We start from the raw sequence: 7,974 nt of genomic DNA on the forward strand, positions 1-7,974 counted from the left end.
TGACTCTATCTCTCTCCACTATATATATATATATATATATATATATATATATATATATATATATATATATATATATATATATATATATATATATATATGATTTTGAAGGATCACAATATTATCAAATCTGCACCATATTCCCACATTGGTACGGATGATCTCTTCGATTAAAGGTCTCACCTCCCGAAAGGGTGCTTCGTATCCATGGAAGTTTTATCTAGTTGGTTTTTTATTAGAGGATGTTGATGGATATTCTTATGCTTTTGGTAGGTTGTACTTGGTCAGAATTTAATATTTCGTATGAAGTGAACCATTAGCCACAACCCATTTGCTTATTGCCCAATGGCCGCATGACAAACTACCTTTTTCTTTTTTTTAATGAAACAAGTAAAATGCTTTATGGACTCATGAGTAAGTGCTGCAAGATATCTTCAATTTAGTTCCGATGATCTGGTCTCTACCTAATGGTGTTTGTTAGACAATGGGATTGAGTTCCACCGTGCTTATTTGCCAACCCTTTTTTTTTTTTTGCTTCAAAATTTCGAAAAAAGAGTGTATACAGATTAATTATTGAAAAACTGAAAAAATCTTTATCTCAGGTAGGTAAAAGGTCATGGTGACTCCCTGGGGGCGAGGGGTAAGCCCTCAAAGTTTCACGCTGCCAGGACAACGACCGGAGTATGGCAGACAGAGCCAGGGTGACTAGGTATATGATCCTGGGTGGATTTTCCGAGTAAAAATAAAAAAAGGTATGTAAAAGGTCACCTCTTGGTGGTTTCTGTCTGCTGCTCTTCTACCTAAGATTTGGTCCCTAGACAGATGCTTCAGTCAAAAAATTGTTCAGGTTTCCAGTACGTCTCAATCTCATAAGGTGTTTCTTTAGAGTATAGAGATTAATTCCAGTAGATATCAGAGTTATGCCATCTACAATATCATATACGCTAAATTTTTTGGTAGCTACGCAATAAGAGTTGATGTCATACCCATAAGATTTCCTATGACAATCTTGGGAGCTAGGATTTGGCATCATCGTTTCAATTATAGCAAGGAAACACAAAGTTAACAATGAAAAACACCATCCCTCGCATAAAAACAACATATTGGTCAATCATGAATCAAGAATCAAGAATCAAGATATACTTACATGATTTCAACCCTCAATTATTCTTGGTATCAAGTCTCTGAGGAATCTACAGAGAGCTCTTAGAACCAAACTCCTGCGGAATGCTGTCACCTCAAACTCCATGTCTTTCATGCAAAACATCTTAAGCAAAATCACATTTAGGAAGCTAATTTTTGCTCTATTCATTCTGCGAGCAAATTGGATTGGATTTGATCCAGAGAGCTTCTACAACATTATAAGTTTATTGTCAATCATGGTTGCTCTAAATCCTGATGGGACACATGAATTGGGGACTGCCCTTTGAAATCTTTCCTATCCCCCAGTTGTATAGAGAAGACTTCAGAACAAGAATACAACGGTTAGAGAGGTGCTGCAGAACAGGGATCGCTCTGTCTGGCGTCCTATTCGATGCCATCTTCCTGCATGGAAAATATCATACACCCACAATCCCTGAGACTTCAACAAATTATCTGGGACATCATTTGCAAGAAAACAGGCAACTCAATAATAATGAATTGCTGAACACTTCCAACAGTTCAAGATGACTTACATGCTATGTGGGTAAGGATATTGTCTCAAAGACCCAACAACTCCCTGAAGAACGGATGTTTGGCATGAGCGTAATGCTCGCACTTTTAAAGATGCTCTCACTCGGCACCTCATGTTACATGTCGTTTGATTCTATCTATGTCTTCTTCATGGCTGAACGCAAATGGGGTTTTCATGATTTAGCTTGGCTAAAGCCCATCTTTAAATGTAATCTTTCCCTTTTCCGTAAGTCGACCTCTCCACCACCGTTCTTTCTGTTGCTATTTGAGAAGTTAATAAAATGTTTTACTTTTCTTCAAAAAACTCCCTGAAGAACGGATGGCATCATCAGCTTTACCATGGTGCCAATGTTTTAGCTAGGTAAATCAAGTCACTTGGCCTCCAAGTCTGGGGTCAACAGTCTCCTAATTCCTGTGTCACATGGACATGCACAAAAGGACACGGGATGCACCGTTTCTGTGCATTTTCTCATTAGGATTAGTCTGCAAGGGACACGTCACAGACAGAAGTTGAAGTATTCCTGTGCATAGCCCAATTCCTGTGTTGCATACAAGTGATTCCGGGGGTTGCTGGAACATGTCATCACTTAGTGATCCTATTGAATTTCGACATAATATCGAATTTTGGTTTATATCCTTCAATCCTGACTGGCTGATGTATGAACGTTGTTATCACTTAGGAACCCTCCTGATTTTGCAACGCTAGATCCACACTGGGGATATAACCTTCATTTTGAATGTGTTCCATTAACCCTATTAGCAATTCAAAAATCCTTGCTGATTTTGGGTGTGTTACATCCTCTGCAAGAAACTTATGGAAGACGCAATCGACTTCAACCCAACTAGACCCAGCTGGTTTCCTCAGTCTTCTGTCCTTCATCAACTTCCTCATCTTAGAGACATCCTTCCACCAACCAGCAGCTGCATATATATTTGAAAGCAAAACACAACTTCCAGGGTTTGGAGACACTGGCATTACTAAAAGCTGTCCAATTCGATCAGCCAATTCTACATTGTCATGAATTCTACAAGCACTCAAGAGAGAACCCCATATGACTGCATCTGGTTCAAAAGGCATACTGTGCACCAATGCAATCACCTCATTTACATGCCCAGCTCGACCAAGGAGATCAATCAAGCAAGCGTAGTGCTCAACCTTGGGGATTATATTATACTTTTTAAACATGCTTGCAAAATGAGCATGACCTTCTTCAACAAGCCCACAGTGGTTGCAAGCACACAATACTCCAACAAATGTGATATCATTAGGAATCAAGCCAACCCTCCTCATCTGAGCAAAAATGGTGAGAGCATCCCAGCTATTTCCATGCATTGCAAGTCCACATATCATAGAATTCCAGGTGACAACATCTTTAATGGGCATCTTAACAAAAACATGGCATGCGTTATCTACACATCCACATTTTGCGTACATGTCTATAAGAGCCGTACCTAAGATTACATTCAAATTTAGACCACTCCTACCTATACAAAGATGAAGCCGTTTTCCAAAATCTAAGGCACCCAAAACAGCACAAGCAGATAGCAAACTCACCATGGTAATTTCATTTGGCTTCACTCCTACCTGTTGCATTTGATCAAACAATTGAATTGCTTCATTTGGCATCATGCATTGAACGTAACCATTAATCATTGCATTCCATGACACCAAGTTTCTTTCTGGCATGGAAGCAAACAATTTCTGTGCTTTATCAATCATGCCACATTCAGCATACAGACCCAAAAGAGCAGTACTCGATGTCACATCCAAAAGAATTTTGTTAACTTCAATGAATACACAAATCCACCTACCAAAAAAATCACAAAGGCTCGAGCATGCTGATACAAGACTCACCATCGTTGCTGAATTTGGCTTAACATCATCAGCTGAAATCAACATTTGAACAAACAAACCCACCATCTCGACAAGCATTCCAGCTTGACCATATCCACCAATCAGTGCAGTCCAAGAAATCACATTTCTTCTCATGGGAATTTCACTAAACATTTGATGTGCAATCTCAATTTCACCAACACTGACATATGCAAAAATAATCGAGTTCCATGATACCAGATCTCTCCCAGACATTTCGTCAAAAGCTTGATGAGCATCACAAATTGAACCAATAGTCGCATACATACCAATCAAACAGTTCCCAACGTACAAATCCTGATCAAACCCAAGTTTCAAAACATGGGTATGGATCTGCTGGCCTTCTCCAATTGCCAAAAGGGAAGAACAAGCTTTTAGAATCATGGGGAAGGTGAAATTACTCGGTCTAATAGAATTCTCAAGCATCTCACGGTACAACAAGATTGAATTCTCCTGAGGGCCGTTGATGGCATAATTCCTAATCATGGAATTCCACGAGAAGTCATTTAACTCAGGCAGACGATCGAAGACGGCACGAGCATAGTCCACGCACCGAAAATCGGAGAGCTTCTCGAGAAAATGGTTGTGGGGGGCGATGCCATGGACGACGAACTGAGCATGAACTTGGTGGATCTGCTTGATGGTGGTGCAATTCCTTAACAGGGAAAGGAGTGAGGCTGGCAGGCTATGCATCTCTTTATAGAAACTGAGTGGTAGGACCCTTCTGGTTAATAATCCTTTGGCTCTGCCTCATTCTCTCTCCTTCTCCCTGCTCTCATTTGAACTGGAGGCACCCCACCGACATCCCCATGAAACACGGGAGAGCCGTATCCCATGAAACACCCAAACCTGAACGTTGATTCAGGACATCCCCACCGATATCCCCATCAAATAAAAACTCAGTTTTTTATTAAATTTAATATCAGACTTAACTAATCCAAAGGCTCAGATTTTATTAAATCTTCAAAACCCAGAATAAATTAATAAAGAATACTCAGATTTAACTAAACCAAAAACCTGTTTTAACAAATCAAATAAAAGCTCAGTTTTTTTATAATAAAATACAAACTTAAACCAAGTTTTAAGCAAGATTTCAAGTACATGTATTAAATCCAGATTTTAAGCCTTAAAATATATTTATGATTTAAAGCCTACTCAATTTAAATCTAAAATAAAAAATATAGATTTAAGATTAACCTAAAAATCAGATTTAACATAATCAATTAAAACTCAAAATTCTAATTAATTCTAAAACCAGATTTAACAAATCAAGAAAAACTCATATTTTCTTAATTGACCGCAATAAAAATAATCAACATGCATAGGCCGAGACGGTTCTCTATATTTTTTCTTTTTTGTTCTCAATCAGTTTGGGCGGATCTTCGGGTTCAATCCTAAACCCAACATCAGCATACCCAAACCGGTGATGCTATCAATTTGTCGAGAATAACCAATAACCTTATCCAAACTGGATCCGGGTCGGGCCCAATCCAAGCATAACCCAAGGTGAACCCGGTTTGAATTAGACCCGGGTCAGAGCCATTTTTGACATGTTTCTTATAGTTTTTCACTGGTTTCGAGAAGTAAAGATCCAGTTTTCATGAATCTATAAAAATTCAGGGATTTTCTCATTCGGTTGTAGGGTTTTATAAGCATTTGTTCATGCTTTTGCACCGGTTCATCATGTCCAAAACCGGTTCAGACCCTTTGATGACCGGTTCAGAGTCGTTTTGGACTGGTTTGAAGTATTTTTAGACCGGTTCCAACTTGAGGACCCTGAGTTTTATCCATATGAGTTTGCTTTTGTTATTTTTCATGCTTTATATGTATTTATTATTAAGAAAACATAACTTATGCATGTTAATTCATGTGTTTTATGTTAGTTAAGTTATGCATAATGTTTTAAGCAAAAATTATGACTAAATTCATGATACTTTATCATCAAAGTTAGTTTATACATATAAGTTGAAGCATAAGCTTGTATTTTGATAATATAAAGTATATTTTGTCATGAATATATATATATGCATTAAAATGTGTGCATATGCATGCTCCATAATACAAATATGTTTTCGGTAAAAGATCTTGAGTGACCAATTCATGTAATCACCAAAGTGATATGAGTTGTGTTAATTGAGAATTCTTTGGACCGTATTAAGATTCATTATTATGATTATATGTGAATTTATGAAACATCAATTATACCTAAAGGTAGGTCATTTTGTTTCAAATTCACACAACGTGCAATAACCAATAAACCAGATCCGGGTCGGGCCCGATCCAAGCATAACCTGGGGTGGATCCGATCTAAATTGGACCCGGGTGAGAGCTATTTTTGACCGGTTCCTTACGATTTTTCATCAGTTTCGAGAAATAGAGACACTGTTTTCATGAATCAATGAAAATACAGGGATTTCCTCATTCAGTTATAGGGTTTTATGAGCATTTGTTCATGCTTTTGCACCAGTTCATTAGGTCCAGAACCGGTTCAAACCCTTTGATGATCGGTTCGGGTCCGTTTTGGACCGGTTCAGGGTATTTTTAGACCGATTTCAACTTGAGGACCCCAGGTTTTACCTATATGAGCTTGCTTTTGTTATTTTTCATGTTTTATATGTATTCATTATTAAGAAAATATGACTTATGCATGTTAATTCAGGTGTTTTATGTTGGTTAAGTTATGTATAATGTTTTAAGCATGAATTATGACTAAATTCATGATATTTTATCATCAAAGATAGTTTATGCATATAAGTTGAAACATACACTTGTATTTTGATGATATAAAATATATTTTGTCATGAATATATATGTATTAAAATGTATGCATGGGCATGCTCCATAATACGAATATGTTTTCGGTAAAAAATCTTGATTGACCGATTCATACAATCACCAAAGTGATCTGAGTTGTGTTGATTAATGATTCTTTAGACCGTATTAAGACTTGTTATTATGATTGTGTGTGAATTTATGAAACATCGATTTTACTCGAAGGTAGGTCGTTGTGTTCCAAATCCACACAGGGTGTAATAGTATATGTGTATTCCACCCTATAAAGCATGTTCGTACCCAAAAGTATAATGCTGAATTGCCTCTAGTTACATGATCTGCTAGTTTCATCAACTGAAGTCAATTCCTCGTGAATTGAAGAGACAAAGCAACTATGAGTATTATTGTTTCCACCAAAGTAAAATGATAATGGCTCAACTATGCTTGTCTCAGAAAAAGTAAAAATAAAGGTCTCACTTTTACTTTTTCACCACAAGTCTCGTCTGAGCAATAATAAAGTTTTATCTTTCGTTCTTTGTTGTATCAGGTTCTTTACTTATCGACGGTTCTAGTAACATTTTCCTTTTACACGGATCTAACTTTTCGGATTGGAAATAAATAGTGTTTTTCACTCTAGGTTATATGAACCTCGATTTGGCCCTTAGAACTAACAAACCTCTCGCTCTTACAGAACATAGTACATCTGAACATAAGGTTGCCTCTAAGAAGTGAGTGCATTTGAATAAACTTAGCCTGTTACTTTTGCAATCAAGAGTAACTAAGAATATTCGGGGCGCTATTTTTCACTACAGAACAATGAAAGAATTTTTAAGAGCCATTGAGGCTCAGTTTGTTAGTTCTAATAAGGGTAGGGCCAGTACGTTGATGTCTAAACTGATATTTATGAAATATATCAGTAACAGTCACATCCGACAACACATTCTGGAAATGAGGAATATTGTATCTCAATTGAATGACATGAAGTTCACCATTTTTGACTCTTTCTTGGTTCATCTAATTTTGACTTCGTTGCTTTTTTAATATGGACCCTTTAAAATCTTCTACAACACACATAACGATGAGTGGTCTTTCAATGATCTATTATCGAAGTGTGTTGAAGAAGATAAGAGACTGAAGGGAGAGAGGGTGCCTAGTGTACATATGGCCTCTCATAAAGAAAAATAGATGTTGGGGCCAAAGAAAAGCTTCTTCAAGAGAAAGAATTAGAAGAAAGCCGTTGAGAAGAGTTCAAACTCTCAGACGAAAGCTAAATCTCAGTCAGAAGGCTCTTCTATAAAGTATTTCTTTTGCAAGAAAAAGGGGCATAAGAAGGTGGAATGCTTAAAGCATAAGAAATGACTAAAAAATAAAGGCATTTTTGAACAAAAGAGAACCAATAGAGTATGAAAGAAGCATCTTCTCAGAAAATCAGATGTGTTCACATGTCAAGAACATTGGGACCTGCAGAGTAGTGTTGAAATTAGGATTCATTTTGGATTTGGTTGATACATTTTATGTTTCATCCTATAGTCGAAACCTGATTTCAATTTCAAAACTTGATAAATTTGGTTTCAGTTTTAAATTTGAAAATTCTAAGTTTGTTATTATAAATTTTTTTGTTAATGTGGGTTCTGCATATGTGTGTGATGGTTTGTATA

General features: G+C 36.9%; 1 pseudogene; it reads right to left on the bottom strand.

Moving 5' to 3' along the window:
- Window positions 1–2,347: 2,347 nt before the first annotated feature.
- LOC149833835 (pentatricopeptide repeat-containing protein At1g08070, chloroplastic pseudogene) lies at window positions 2,348–4,237 on the bottom strand (annotated as a pseudogene).
- Between the last annotated feature and the right edge of the window lie 3,737 nt (window positions 4,238–7,974).

The sequence above is a fragment of the Nuphar pumila genome, chromosome 6, assembly GCF_984573655.1.
Source record: "Nuphar pumila chromosome 6, dmNupPumi1.hap1.1, whole genome shotgun sequence".
NCBI classification, from domain to species: domain Eukaryota; kingdom Viridiplantae; phylum Streptophyta; class Magnoliopsida; order Nymphaeales; family Nymphaeaceae; genus Nuphar; species Nuphar pumila.